Source organism: Xyrauchen texanus, chromosome 35, assembly GCF_025860055.1.
Source record: "Xyrauchen texanus isolate HMW12.3.18 chromosome 35, RBS_HiC_50CHRs, whole genome shotgun sequence".
Classification (NCBI taxonomy): domain Eukaryota; kingdom Metazoa; phylum Chordata; class Actinopteri; order Cypriniformes; family Catostomidae; genus Xyrauchen; species Xyrauchen texanus.
Genome location: NC_068310.1, coordinates 15,497,545 through 15,514,463, shown reverse-complemented (window position 1 = coordinate 15,514,463; position 16,919 = coordinate 15,497,545).

The window sequence follows — 16,919 nt, the reverse complement described above, 5'->3', positions numbered from 1 at the left end:
GCTTTATTATTGTTATTATTACTAGACCTAATAGTAGGCATCATCTGCATTTTTTACAGAAGCTTGCTGGTAGGTGATGTTAATGTGAGACCTGAGCCTGCTTTGCCTTGCAAAGATCCTCAATTCTTGGCTCAATGTTTGATAAACATAGCCTCAAATCATCCTCGATTTGTGCACGATTGCGGTATTTTGTTTTGAGTGCAGTCATTTTTGAGAATCCTGCCTCACACAAATATGTCGACGCGAAAGGAAGGAGAATCTTCAAGGCGACGTCACAGAGTTCAGGGTACTCCTGCATCAATGCTGCCCAGAATGACGAAAGAGGGCAGGAGCTAAAGAGTTCCTTCAGTCTACTGTCACTCTTCAGCTCAATAATCTGTTCCTGCATATCAATTGATAGCTCGTTTGCTGTGCACACAAACGGATCTCGAACCCACGCAAAAGAGCGATAATCCTCTTTAAAGTACGTCGCAAATTGTTTTCTCATTGCTGACAGGTGCTCAGACGCTGATTGAAATAGGGAGGAGAAATCATGTGACGTGCCTGCATCAGTGATAAAGTCTGCAAGGCTGGGGAACATGTCGCAGTTCCCTCGAATGATGCGGCCACGCCAGAGGTCTAGTTTTTGTGTGAAGGCGTGCACTTTGTCTGCAAGGAGCAAAATATTTCACGGCCTTGCAAAGACAGGTTGAAATCAAACAAATGAGCGCCGTTTTCTAAAGTCTATGAGCGCAACACACACAAATAAACTAAATTGACATACTTCAGTTAAATTTCAAAATGTGGTGTTTTTATATTTCTAACATTTGAGTTTAAAACCCGTTTTAAATGTTGAATATAAAACCCGTTTTATATTTCTACAGTTCAGCAACATACATCACACGACCTGACGACCAAGAGAGCTGACAATTGACCATCACTTAATTTACCATCACCTCACGATTGAAAATGTGACACTGATTTCATATGACAGTTCAACAAACAAGTTAATAATATTAAGTCACTTACATTTAGACGAAATAATGACTGTTTTGGTCTATTTTAGCAGCAAAAATAGATCCGATGAATCCAAACAAAGATCACAGCATAGCCATAGCGCACCTCACAGCAATACTCAATCGTGTTTTGAATGATTCAGTGTTGTGAACGAATCGGTTGAGTCAAAGATTCAGTGACCCATTCACAAACATCTGTCTCATTCTTGATGAATCGGCCGTTTGAACGAATCGTTTGAATGAACGACTCAATGACTCGCTTAATGAAACCGCTTATCACCTGCATTTGCGCTCACTATCGACAAACTAATCAAATTTGTTCAAAACTTTTTTTTTAAATCAGTCCAAACACATTTAAATTTTTATTCAGGAGTTATGTATATACAAAACTATAACTTTATGACAGTAGTTTAGTGCTAAAAAAAATGTGGCCAAAAAAATTTTTTTTCCAGTTTTTTTTCCCTTCCATCGTAGCCTACTCGCGCCCCCCCGGGAGAGTGCGGGGGCGCGCCCACCGGTTGAGAACCACTGCTTTAGAAGATATGGATATAATTACTCAAGTCGTATGGATTACTTATATACTGACTTTATTTCCTTTTTGGAGCTTGAACATTTTTGACCCCATTTGGACCAAGCTTTCATTGTGTGGCAAACACACCATATACATCATATAACCTTCAAAATCTCATTGTTTGTGTTCCACAGAAGACAGAAAGTCATACCAGTTTGAGATGACATGAGTGCTGCATATAAGAGACACATGCAATGAGATCGTGCAACCTCAAATTGTTCCAGGGCATACTGTAGGTCACTTCAAAGGTGCACTCAATAATTATTTTCCCATTAGAAATGTTTTACTCCTAAAGAAATGAATTGATATTTTAAAACATTTGTATAAAATCATGACCGTTTACATGAGATGAGGACTCTAGTCTTTATAAGTAACCTTACAAAAGCTGTTTTATTCTACATGGGGCAGGAGCACCCTCATGGGGACTGCTATTTTAGCTGATTGTGAATTTCTACAATGGCATCTGTAACCGAAAACTATTGATTTTGAATGATGCTACATTCAAACCACTAGGTGTCACTGTAAGTCCAAGATGACACAAATAAAAATTACTGAGTGCACCTTAAAATTATAAAGTGTCTCTGAAATTATAAGAAACCAAAAAAAGCACACTTTTTAAATTAAGAGAGATATCCAAATGCAAAATCATGATATAAATGTCCTGTCTACCCCAAGAGAGGCCCCTGTGACTGCAAAGACACAAAACTGCAGAGCAGCATTTTTCTTTCACCCTTGGATTGCCCTAATTATACAGTGCATTGATTTTACAATGCATCCATGGATTGATTAGCAATGCCTCTCTCTGTACGTACACCATTCCACCTCTTACATGAAGTATTGTGCATGCCGGCACTTTCTGATATCGTGCAATCTCTCCCAGGGGTGAGAGCACTGCTCTTCTTTCTACTGATCTCTCTCTTTTTTTTTTTGCCTCTTTCTCCCCCTCGTTGCCTCTCAGATCCTGCTCTCTAGGAGTGTCCTCTCAGCGGTGGCAAATGTGGAAGGGAAAGGGAATATGAGAGTGGCTGATACTGAAAAGGAGAGAAGAATTGTTCTTTATCAAACTCATCTCTTTTATGAATTGGAATAAAAGAGGGAGGCAGATGAGTGCGAGGAGATCAATTGCTTAGGGTTGGGAAACAGGAAAGGCAAACAAGATGAAGAATGCATTTAAAAATCAATTACACAGTAAATATGACACAAGTCATCCATGATGCCCTCAGGGGAGGATGGGAAAATAAGGTTCTTGCCTGTACTCTAGTAAATTCACTCTCTCTGAATAAATTATTCTTTTGATGTGGAGGGCATTAAAAAGAGCAGGGTGCCTATGTTAACACAATGTAATTCCCTGTTGACACTGTGTTATTAATTTCTTCTATACATTTTTGCTTACAGTCCTCCTTTGAAAGACTTAAGTACTAAGACTCTTTTAATACAACATATTACCCAAGAGGGTCATACACACACACTCACAGAGAAAGGCTCAGGCCCTTCATAAAGCTATACCTCAGCTCTTAAATTTGCATCTTTTACATTAGAATATACATATTAGCCTGGAAAAAGAGAAAAGTTCAAATGCCTTGAAGAAAATTGTGAGGACTTTGTTGGTATAAAAGTGTCATCATAAAAATGGCTCGAAAAATAAATTAATAGCTCTGAATATCTTCTTAAAAAGCTGTTTAATCACAAACAGCTTTGAGCTATACTGTATTTTAAGCATTTATTTAGAGAGGGACGGTGCACAGGGTTATGAAGGGCTTCGATCCTGGTTGCTTTATCAAGGGCACGAGCTTCTGAAGCACTAATAGGACGCCGCTTATTCTGTGGAGGTTTAATTAGCCTAGTACAGAAAATGTGCTTACGGAGCACACTGCCATTTGGCCGTCACCTTGCACCCCGCACACATGCTCATTCCACAGGCCGTTGGGACTAAGATCAAGACAGTGAGCCCCTTCTTTATTCAAGGAAACCATTTTTAAAAGAGAAGGTGAGTTTGTCCCCATGTGCCGTTGGCTATAGTCCCTCTATCAGTCCAACACTGAAGATGCTTATTCTTCATTACTGCCCATACCGTGAACTGTCATAAGAAGTTGCTGTTTTCCAGTAGCAGAAAGTCAAATGTTTTTTTGTTAATTAATTAATTAACTCTTTAGTATATCTTCATATCAAGCTTTTGCATTGGCCTATTTATATTTCAGAGGCTATGTATGTGTCCAGGACTCCACCAGAAAGTGCTACAGGTTAAGGCAAAAATTCCTCATTATTACTAGTGTGTCAAATGTCTGATATAATTATAGGAATAAGTAGTTCTTCATCATCAAAATTAGAGAAGATATCTTACAGTTTATTTGGTACGCACATATCAGTTGAGCTAGTGTGTTGGTTTCAACCCTCTTCTTGCTCACCATTTTATTTAGTTGCCCTAACTTTTCTAAAGAATTAAATGCAAATAACATAAATAAATAACATTTACATGTGAATTTACTGTTAAAGTAAAGACTTGCCAACTCAAATTTGGTAAATATTGGAACCTAAAACTATAAATGGCCCTATTTAAAAAGTGCTATGCCTTAAAGGTATAGTTCACCCAAAAATAAACATTCTCTCATCATTTACCAGATATATGTGACTATCTTTATTAAGCAGAACACAAACTATGATTTTTAGTAAATTATTTGTGGTCCATCCAAAGTGAAAGGGTGGACTGAAAAGGCACTGAAAGCCTAGACTTAAAATGCACGGCCAGGGGCTGCCCAAATGTGATTCCACATGTGTTAGAGGTACTTATGCCTTGCTGTCAGACACAATTAGTAAATTTTCTAAGCAAGGGTTACCGCAATACCACATTTTCAAAAACAAATATTAACTAATTTGTTAATTTAAGCATTGTTCCACATTGTCAAGTCATCATTAAAGATAAATAAACAGTCAGTAATAAAAAAAGAAGAAAAAAAATCAGATTACAAGTAATACAAGTTTTCAGATTACAAGTCCTAATGCTCAGATCTGATGTTTTGATTTAATAAAAAAATAAAAAACATTATGTTTTTTTTTTGTTTGTTTTTTTTTCACTACCCACTGTAAAACATTCCTACAGAGGTTCTACAGTAGTTTGCTGATAAAAATGTTGCATTCTGGGAGATCAAGAGCAGGCTCACTGTGAATTGACTAGTTTTATGGAAAATAGCTGTTCTATGCAAAGCATTAGGGGAAAATTAACATTTAAAATCATGATATTATCTTGGTGAAAGCTATAATGACATTTTGAAATGTATATTTTTTTTAGTTTGTGGCACAAGGTTAGTGTTCATTATGTTTCTGACCATCTCCTCTGTTCTTTACCATCTCACATCAGCCTTCACTTGTATGTCTAATGAGAAGTCAAATAAAACAAAATCCACCTTTGAAGCAATGTACATATTAAATATACAATTTTGCCAGGATTGAACAGTGTATTTTTACTGAAAAAAAAGAAAATCTGTACACAGTAAAATAACAGCATAGCACTGCATTGTGTGTTATAATGGTGAAATTCCCATAAGCATTTGCGCTTGAATAAGTATGTTTGCTTTGGCAATTCATTGGGGCTAAAAAAAAAGCACAATAGATTTTATTCAGAATTAATAGAAGTCTTAGTTTAATTAGTGTTGTTGTTTCGTTATCAATAGTTGTGTTTTGTTTGAAGTCACCATTATGTTGATTAGTGCTCTCTTGAGCTGGCTCATTGGGCCTTCTTTATTATTATATTGTATATGTTCTTCCAGCCAGTCAATTTATGTTTAAGTAAAACACAAGTTGTTGCACTGTGCTACTTGGAAGACAAAACCTTGCAAATCCTTGCAAATGTCACTATATGTGGCAATAATGATGCATTACACAAATACAAAATAAAATAAAACCGTAAAGGATATTTCAGCAAAATGATATCAGCAAATTGAGTGTTTGGTGTTTCTGATAAACTTACAGCATAAAAAGAGTTCTTCTCAAGACACACTCACAGAAATCAACTCTCGGCATACAAAACACAATTATGGTGACAATTAACATACGTACATTTACGTAAAAAAGTCAAATCTGATCATTAAAATACAAGTAACTTAGGCTACAACAAAATCAGCGTCAGTATAAACCAGTAAATAGTAAAACAAATCGAAGTAATTTCTCAATGCCGCAGTGCATGCTGGGAACATGGAGCTGTTAATTTAAACAACTGTGGATAGTATGTAATTTGACAGCTATAGGCTGCTAAATTACAGTTGTATACTGTAGCTGTAAAAACTGTAGCTGTTCATTTCAGCAACCAGCAAGACACTGTTAATTTTACAGTAGCATGCTGGCAACCCTGCTGCAAGTTCTTGTTGAAAGAGAAAATCTATAATAGTGTACCTTCACTTTAGACTTAACTGACTGTTTACATTAATATCTCGCCAAGATGGGTATATTGAATGCCTGGGTATTTTGAATTTGTAGGTGTGCAGCTGCATTACCATAGTGTTCACAGAGCACACATGCTCAAAAGCATGTACATAGAAAGAAGCTTTCTGTCAATCAGAAAGCAACCAGGTACCTAATTGAGTCGGTACTCAGTACTAACTGATACTGCAGGTTGTTTAGTATTAATACAGCTTTTAAATTTTAGTATCGACCAATACATTTGAAACCATTACATCTGGGCAACCTAATTATTACATGGCTCTCTGGAATATTCGATTCCGATTCAGTGTTTCCCTATGATTTTACCTTCTTATGTGAAGGAATAGCTTAAAACAACCGTAGAATGATTATCAATGGGTTATTCATATTCACCTTGTCATGTGTTTGTGTTTATTATTTACTGGGAGCTTATGATACTTGAAGTCCACTAACAAAAAGACTAAAAAAAAAACATGTTCACTGTATGTTTTTAACAAGCACACTAACATTCACACTTTCGAATAAGGAAAAACACCTGTTGAAACTGAAGCATCATATTTTTAACCCCTACAAACATGTTCTATGGCAACCATAGTTCTACTAAAATACCACAGTGACTACAATTATTGTTAATAAAATAAAATAAAAAATATATACAGCATACAAAAAAACAAACAAACCAAAATCCAAGTGGCAACATATTAGTCAAGACATGATAGAAAGATTCCAAAAGCACAGGTAACACCGGTGAGCCCATATGATTTTCAGGTTTTCCAGTAGGCCTGAAACAATAATTGCACCTATAATATTTTGGCAGAAACTGTGTTTAACATGGTACAAGGTTCATACATTTGTGAGTAATAGTTTCATCAGAACAGATCAATAAATTAAGGTAACACTGACCATTATTTGTCATACTGATGTCTTTCTATTTAATATTGAACTACGAAACATTAACTGCATGACACACAACAGTAGGGAGCAATAGTTTGTAAGCAACATGCTTATCCCACTTTCATTGTCAATACTTGCATATTTTGCAAGTATTAATATTAATATTAATAGTTAAATATTGGGTGCTGCTGCATGAGGAGACATTGTCTGATATTGTTAGTAAAAGAGACTCATTGAACTTGCCCATATATCGCATTATGGGCACTCGTCGCTCTTTCTGATTTTTAGAAAATGGTCTATTAAAAACTAACACAAACAAATTAATAAGGAATTTTTTATCTTTCTGTTTGGCAAGTGTACATGGAAACCGCGGTGTCATAGTGACAGTGACAGCGCGTCTGCCTCACTATTTATTATTATATTTTAGTTCAACATGTGGAGATGTCATTAAACTCATGTTTTGGCTATTTTTCTTTGTCTTATTCATAATGCCATTGAGGTCATGTGTTACTGACTTAAATTGCTATTCACTCTGAAAAAAGTCTGATAAATGTGTAATCATTCTTATTAATAATAATTTACATTTTACAGGGGGCAAAGTGTAAGTACGGTTAGCAAAGGGATATATTGAAAGCTTCAAAGCAGAACTGTGTTTAAAAGGTTACTACTCTTTCAAATGGTATTTGTGTATGTACATGTGTATGTGTATGTTTGAGTTTGGCTTAGAGATATATTTTCTAGGATACTAGGAATCAATCCATAACTCTAATCCTTCCCTTTCTACCTCCTTTCTTGAGTTTGATGAGGCGTCTAGGTTTCTGCCCATTATGTGTTAGTGGTGATTTGCTCCCTATTCTTTATCTAGTAAAGTGCTAGCTAATATGATTACGGAGCATTCGCTAAGCACCCTGTTTGCCTGTCTCAGCTCTTCAAGCACACAACCATTTAATCAATCCCATGTGACCAGTGAAAGAGAGAGAAGGATGGATGGGTGGTTGCACTGTAAGCCTATGACTTTGACACATCGTAGAGTTTGCCTTTTTGTCTTGGTCAAAGAGTGGAGGGCAATAATGAAAGAAAATTACTATTTGTTAATATCAGATGACATCTGTAAACTAAACTTGCTAAAACCTATGAACCAGGGGGTTCCAGACCTTTTAATGCCAATGTCAGGGTTTGACTGCCCTGGGGGATAGTCAGTCTCTGGGATAGAAACAGCCAACTTCCTGCAGAGAAAGAAATTCAGAAGAGAATATGGAGATGGATAGGGCACACCCTGCGCAAACCACCAAACAACATCACTAGGCAGGCTTTGCGATGGAACCCCCAAGGAAAGCGGAACAAAAGGTCATCCAAGAAACACCAGCGACGTGACCTTGAGACAGACATCACCATGATGGGATACAACTGGCAACTGGAAAGAATTGCCCAGGACAGAAATCTCTGGCGATCTATTGTTGGCGGGCCATACCCGAAAGGAGTGAGAGGGCATAAGAAGAAGAACATTGTGTGAGAAAAATAAGCATATCATAATAAAGACAACATTTTGTTTGTAAAATTAAATAACTGGCTTTTGTTATAGCTCAAATAAATTATTCAAATATATCTGTTGTTTTGTACATTACATTTTAAAAAAAAATGCAAACTCTTATTGGAACTGCTTTACAATGTAATGTTTAAAACTGTTATGTATATGCTGTAGTCAGTTAGTTAAGTTTGTTGTTAATTTCTTGCTTCAACATAATGTTACTGCTAAATCCTTTGGTGTCCACACAGTATCAATGCTCGCATGTCATTCCTGTTGTGTAGAGTGAAGGGTAGGAGTTGCGCACTGGTGCTGTAAATACTATGAAAGTGCGCCACCTAGTGGTTCATGAAGGAAATCAGCTGCTTGATACTTCAACCATAGAAAATGATGGAGGGGGTAATAACCTACGGACTGAACTACGACAATAGCTGCTAAACGTAGTTTGGATAAACTTTAATCAGCAATTATTCTCATCGGATTTTTCATTCTCTCTCACCCTCATCGATTATAATGTAAAAAGTTAGGAAGAACTTTCAATCGCAATGAGAATAGTCCTACACAAAATTTATTGCACAAAGATTATTAGGCTATTTTTATTGTTGATGTTATTTTAGAACATTTATTAGGCTATTAATGTGAAGTGAAACGATGTAAAGACAGTATTTTATTATTTGTTAATATTTCAAATAATGTTTATGCCTAACCATTAGTCACTTTTGTCTGTCAAATCAATAATTTACAGTCATTTCTGTTTCATTTAAATACTATATTAAATTTAATGTATTAAATAATAATAATTAGGCGCTTTAACATAACGAGTATAACGAACATAGATTAACGAGTGATCTGGAGTAGGCTACTCGTATAGCGCTAAACCCATCGTAAGTGCATAGCTGCTCAAGCAGACACCTCCAGGACTATCGTGAAATTACACCTGATACATTATAAATACCTATATCTACACTTTATACTAAAACTTTAATATCAGGACACCTACGTTTTATTTATTTTTATTTTAACAAACAAGTCTAATAATAGTAATAATAATAATAATAATAACGATATGCATTAAATATTTAGTCTAGGCCTATATTAATTGATGAATATTAGTAAACAAATAAACAAAGTTATTTGTGTGGACTAGTTGGTAAGTGGTGGCATGATTGATGCAGATATCTGTATAAATGAAAATCATGGAGAGAAGAAAAAAGAAAATTACTGCATGAAAATCGTCAGCGTATTGGCTTATCATCCTTGTTTCCGCTTCCTATCTGACGCCCTGGCCAACACCATGTTGTGTAGCACCGCACATGCAGAATTACCGTCACTTTTATCGATAATTTTGGGAGTAAAGAGCAGACATCCGCGTCACTGGTGAATGTCCATAAAGCGCATCTTTTAAACGTCTCTTCATTTTGCGCTGCGTGATTACACTGTGAATCGTGATATTCGTAATATTCAATGAATGCTTGAAATTAGCAGGATCACACATGGGGCCTCCGCTGTCTTCACAAATCCCGGAAGCTTTCATAGGGTAATTTGTGAGAAATAAATATTAGCTAGGCCTACACGTGCACACCTGATTATAAAAGCAGATTGTATAAAATAAATAGATCGTTCCGCACAAAATTATTGTAAAATAATATTTAATTATGTAGTTAATTAGGTCAGATATTTAGGATAATATTTTTAAAGAAATATTAGTAAAGTTATGCACAGATATAATAAAGTTACAATAAGGAGCAGCACATATGGTCAGATTTCAGCACTGTCGCAGGGACAGCGACTCTCTTAAGTAGCACTTAAAGCGCGTCCTCGCTCATTCATCTTAAGTGCTGTTACGAGAAATGCGCATAAAAATGAACGACACTCTTAACAGATTAATCGTTATTGAGAAAGAGGCCTTGACCAATTGAAGCAACCTGAGATCATAACACTGCCTTAAATACAAACGGCGACTTTTGTTGGCCAGGCAGTGCATAAAGTCGCCCTCTTAAGTTTTTAAAAGCGAAAGGCAGACAGTTCAGTGTGTTTGTTTGAAAATGGATGAAGAAATGGAGGGTGTCCTTGATAAGAGCGTGCGTACCAGAAGATGACCTGCCCGGGAACACTTATGAGGTATTTATGAAATCTGCTAAATTAAACTTACTTTACATTTTCTTAAAGCAGTCAAGAGTTAGTGTAATTATTCGAGAAACAATTTATGAGATGACATGGAGCAGTGCACGTTAGTTTCTGCGTTTATTTGAAATACTGTTGGCGGTGGAGAGAAAACGGAAAGTTAAGATAATAATAATAATAATAATAATAATAATAATAATAATAATAATAATAATAATAATAATAATAATAATAATAATACAATTGTAATAATGGTAAATATGTAGTCCAGTTGTTAGCCTACTATTATTAAACTAAAATAGCATATACATTCGATAGACTACGAGAGAGAGAGAGAGAGAGAGAGAGAGAGAGAGAGAGAGAGAGAGAGAGAGAGAGAGAGAGCGCGCGATCTTTCTTAAGCTTTATTAGCTGGTATTCCGCTCGAAAAGTCAAGGAAAATTCAGAACTATTGTGACACAACCGACAATTTGTGTTTGTGAAGCACGTGTAGGTGATATTTTACGGCGGTATTTTTGCACTCATGCAGAATTATATGTGTTTCACGTAGCTGAATTATCTGTTCTCGCGAACACTGCTCACTATTTTTGTTGTTGTTGATGTTGTTGTTTGTTTGTTTGTTTGTTAGTCTGCACTGTAGCTAAACTAAAGGATTTATTAAATTAAATGCATTATATTTATATTTAGTTTCAGTACAACTTTTAACTCAAACTGTTATGCTGATAGGCCTACTATATTTTGTAGCTAAAATAATCATTTTGAATTAGAAAATAAATATAAATAGCAAATAATAAATAAAAATATTTTTTGTCATTATCATGAAAATAAAATATAACTGCCAAATAAAGGAGACATTTAAAGGTGTTTTGATCATTTCTCTGTCTCATGAATGATATATGGGTGTGCAGGGTCCAAATCTCAACAAACATTACACAACTATGGACGTGCATTTTTACAACTTAAGTATAATTTTCCAGGATCGTGTGAGGATGTGTGCTAGATAAGGAACGTCAACCCTCAGCAGACAAGCCAAGTGGGCAGTGACACTTGCGAAACTGATTGAAGACTCGACAAGGAGCAAACTCCTCCTCCGCCTCACTTACACCCTCTGTGAAAGCACAATAACTACCAGGGTTGGGATGGTTCCTTTTGAAATGTATTCCACTACTGATTACAGAATACATTCTGTAAAATGTCATTTGTAACATATTCCGTTAGATTACTCAATCTCATTAACGTATTCTAAATACTTTGGATTACTTCTTCAGCACTGGTAGATTTTTTTCACTTGTTTTGACTATAAAAACTCTGTCAGTATAGTAAGACAAAATACACATGTTAAAAATACATTATCTGAAAAACCTAAATATCTTATGCAGTGTTGTTTCTAAAACAAGATCAATCAAATTGGTCTTGTTTTAAGGATTTTTAGAATTTTTTTTATGAAACAAATGACAATAAAATGCAAAGTAATCTCTTCAGTAATCAAAATACTTTTTGAATGTAACTGTATTCTAAATACCAATGATTTAAATTGTAACTGTAGTGGAATACAGTTACTTATATTTTGTATTTTAAATACGTAACCCTGTTACCTGTATTATGTTACTCCCCAACCCTGATAACACCACACATTATGAATTAGTTATGTGGAGATCCTTAAAGTATAAATAGTAACTGATATACAATATACTGTATATATCATAAATATACAGTATGCAAACCTACATCCTCCCTCTCACTCTATATGTCTCTCTCTTTTCTCTTCTCTCTCTTTTTCTTTCTTATGTGCATGGATGGGAAATTAAACAGATGGGGTGATATTTAAAGTAGTGGGGAAGGAAAGCACTCTAATTCCATTCAATGCCAATTCACTTCTCCCTCTGTCAATGAGTTACCATTGTCATTTGAATTCAAGGGTGTAGATTTGGCTTTTTTTATGTGTAACCATTGATCATGAAATAAATGTGTGTGTGTGTGTGTGGGGGTGCAATGGCTTGTTTTGGTTATTTTATGTATCTAAGAGCATGCTTGAGATGAAATACAGTATGAGACGTATTTTAAGATGAAGTGGTGTTTAAAGAAAACAAAGAAAATTTTATTTGCCAATATTGAGCTGAATATTTTTATTGAGCATCATTTCCTATAAAGCTGCATATTTTATGTTATTTTTAATTAATGGTAGTGTGAATTTTTATTTTTTTTAATAAGACTTTTATTTCTAGCTGTATCTACACAGTGCTAAAACTGAAGTTGAAGAAATACCCTTGGGCACTCTATTTCTTTCTCTCTTACTGTCAATGATTTATCAGACTGAATCTTTGTCCTTTGATTATTGCTATATGTGCATTAACTACCATTCATTTACAATACATTTCATTACATGCATGCCATTCATTTAATGTGTTCAGCAATTAACACACACTTTAAACAACCTCTGCTCCGTGCCAGTGCCAGAGCATTGAGGCATTTTGGTCAAGTGTATTCTTGAGTATCGAGTATTCTCCTTATTCAAAACATTTTTCATTTACAGTATCATGCTAAGGCAATTCCTGATTTCCTTTCTTTGGGAATCTACAACTAAACTATGTTAATTTAGTAATATTTGTCTGTTGAGGACATACATCGTTTGTATGTGGTGGTGGCGTAGTGGCTAAAAGCACAGGGCTGTTAATCAGAAGGTCACCACCATTGTGTCCTTGAGCAAGGCACTTAACTCCAGGTTATCCCTGTAATAATTGCACTGTAAGTCGCTTTGGATAAAAGCGTCTGCCAAATGCATAAAAGTAAATGTAATGCATCTGATAAAGCTAAAGATGTTATCAGAGTCATAATCAGAAGTGTAATGTGTCTAGTCAGTCAGCTGTTACAGAGTTTGTAATGACATCACTCACTGAGGGAGGCAGTGAAGTTGGCCATGCCAAGAGGTGAGTCTAATGTGAAAAGAACAGATCTGGGCATATTTGTTTTCTTCAACCTGAGCATCATTTTTTCTTTCTTCTTCTTTTTTTTTTTTTTTTTTTGTAGACCCTGGAATTTTGCATTAGACTCTCTAGCTTTCCAGACGAAAGCATTTACATTGCTCTCTCTCTCTCTCGCTCTCTCTCACACACACACACTGAGAGAGAGAGAGAGAGAGAGAGAGAGAGAGTGTGTGTGTGTGTGTGTGTGTGTGAGCGAGAGAGAGAGAGAGAGAGAGAGAGAGAGAGAGAGAGAGGTGTAAAAGCATTCATCTGGAGAGAGAAAAAACCTGTCCATAATCTATAGCAACAATATATCACTGACATCAAAGAACATTTTACAGTCATAATTGTTACAACTCCCTATGATGGCATTTTATTAAAGTTTCAAATTATCTTTATTGATTGTTTGTTTGTTTTATATAACATTTGTTTGCATCCAATGTGTGTTATTTTCCTGTATTAATTCAGGATATTTTTGTCTTCTGACCTAGGCAATACCCTCCATTTGCTAAACAGCTTCAACACTACCAATAAATAATTTACAGGGATATTCTGAGATTATCTTACAAACATAAGTGGTTCCATTATCCTGGTAATTTTCTCAGGACATCTCTCTCAGGTATTTTTTTTTTACAAAACATAGCTGCATTGGGAAATCATTTCAAGTCACCATCGGTTAAGTGGGGTTAAGGTCAGGGTTAGTCTTTCTCACCCATCTCAATGACATAGTTCTTTATGGACCTCACTTTGTGCAGAGTACTAATGCCATTCTAAAACAAAGACCTACTGAGATTACACTGAATCATAGAAAATCTATTTATTTTCTTTAGTGGAACAAGTGTGGACGTTTTCAGTTTTCCTTTGGTGGAACTTAAGAGCATAAAATAAATCAAAAACAGCCAGATCTAAACCAATATTTGCAGTTAGCACTAAACAGCAGCACAACCTGGCATGTGCCAAACCCATATTCGTCTGTCAGGCTGCCAGATATTGAACCTTTTGGGTATATTGGTATGGGTAATTTTTGTGCCAGTTTTGTCTATGGATATTTATACATGTGTTAGCAGTGCACACACACATACACTGTCTTTTTTATTTTTTGTTTCCCCCAACCCTTGAATAAGTAGTTTGCCTGTGATAGCTAGACCTTTGACAGCTAGTTATAGACTGCATGAGTTGGTGATGGTTGGATTAAATAGTGTGGATAAGTTGTTTTTTTATAGTGCCATAGATGGGAAGATATTTCACACCCTACATGATTTAACTGTTCATTACAACAGGTCACTACGCAGAAATTTGTTTACCATCTTTGGACAAATATGGAGTCAAATGATAATGGCAGAGAGCTTTAAAACTGAAGAGCATAATACAGAACAAAGTTCCTGAAACTAATTGTATTACTGGATAAACGAGCATAACAGTTTACACTCCTCAAGAGTTAACTTCATAAATGTCTACCTGTGAATACCGAAACACATCTGTTCTTTGTATATAACAATCGCTTTCTATCGCTCAAGAAACTGTGGCACAAGACTTTGATTTGATTTGCATAGTGAATCATAACATTGCATGCCTCTGTGAGGTGGTGTGTATTTTGGTATGCTAAAGAGCAAAAGCTGTCCTGCCCTGCAGAGCAACATTGGTGACCACATAGTCAAAAACTATTTTTGATGACCTCGTGGTTAAAAGCCCTCTTACCTCACTGCTAGAAGACTCATTCTTTCCTCTTAAGAAGTCTTACTTTCTCGAGTCTGTTTTCCTTGTTGTCATTCAGTTGCATTAGATAACTTCAGCTATCTTGTGCACGCTCAGAGAACGGAAACCTCAATGGGTTCTCACAGCATGTAAGCAATGTTAAATACTTTCTCGGTTGCTAAGCATCTCTCATCTAAAATGCTGTTTTGTTGTCACCACATTATACGTTTAGTATAACTTATATATATGCTAAATATGATGTTAAATCATTTTGGTGAAGATAATAATTTTATAGACATATCTAACACAGATAATAAAATAATAAAATAATTTATTAATAAAATAATAAAAAATACTTAGAATAATAAAATACATATTGTTTCAAAAGTAGAGTCAAAATATGTAAACAGTATGTGTGAACATGATTGTATTGTGATAAAATGACATATCCTTATATAACCTTGTAAATATAAAGTTATATCCAATATTACAACTTCATTGTCATGATGATGAAACAGCAGTAACCCTGTAAGCAATTTTATCACTCTAAAATCAGTTTAACATGTACATATATTGTTTATGTCTTGTTGCTGTACATTTGAAACAGTGTATATTTGAATGTTTATGGACTGGCCCCATTCACTTCCACTGTAAGTGCATTACTGTAACTGTGATTTATTTGTTTATTTCTTTTTTAATAAACAAGGGACGAGTCAAATATTTCTTACTAAGTTTCTCATGTTCAAAATGTTTCTTGGCAGAAATTATTTTTCAGCAACATTTCACAGTATATGTACACACAATCACAATTGCAAAACATCTGGACATTCACAGAATAGATGACATACCTGTGGTACATTATTTTACATACACTACTATGCTTTCAATAAATGCAGTATGCTATATTTAACCTACAAATTCTGGACTGCCTTTGTTTAAATTCCCTTACTTGCGAGTCATAGACAACAACCTTGTGAGTATTATAGTACATCAAGCATATTTTAGAGAGGCCACAAACTTCATATCCATTCAAAATCATATTCACCCTTACGTCCGGTACACACTGGCTTATCTCCTTCAGGTGATTCTGGCTGATTGCATTGAGAAAAATGAAGAAAGAACTGAACTGAAATGAATTTGTGTGTGTGTGTGGGGGTGCTGTTTTTATAGACAAGCAGACCAGGTGAAACAAGGAGCCATGTTAGATTTCTGTTGAACAAATGTCACGTTTGACTCTTCCACGTGTATCTTTTTATTAAAAAGTAACTGCTGAAATAGCAGTACAATAACAGGCCAAAATATCAAGCATTTTCAAATATTCAAGACAACAATATTTATACAACGCCCAATACAGATCATTACAAGCTCAACATCAAATGCACTCAAAGACAAACACTTAAAAGTGGCATTCTTTAACTTTGAGTGCACCTGCCTACCTGACCTATATCCCAGTGACTTCTGTGCCACCTCTTTGACATAGTGTGTGCATGAGTGCCAGTGACTCACCCAGTCACAAGTGCCATACCTGTCTTACAAATAATCACCCACAAATGACCTCGTTTGTACCCAGCCCCGCAAACACCAACCCACATTCACAACACTCCTTGCTATCTCGCACTCAGTCTGTGTGCTAGTCAGTTACACATTTCTGATTGTTTAGAAAGGGAGAGGAAGTTCCTCTATACATAGACTACACAGTACTGCATTCCTTAATCCTATTGAGCTCTTGAATAAAGCAG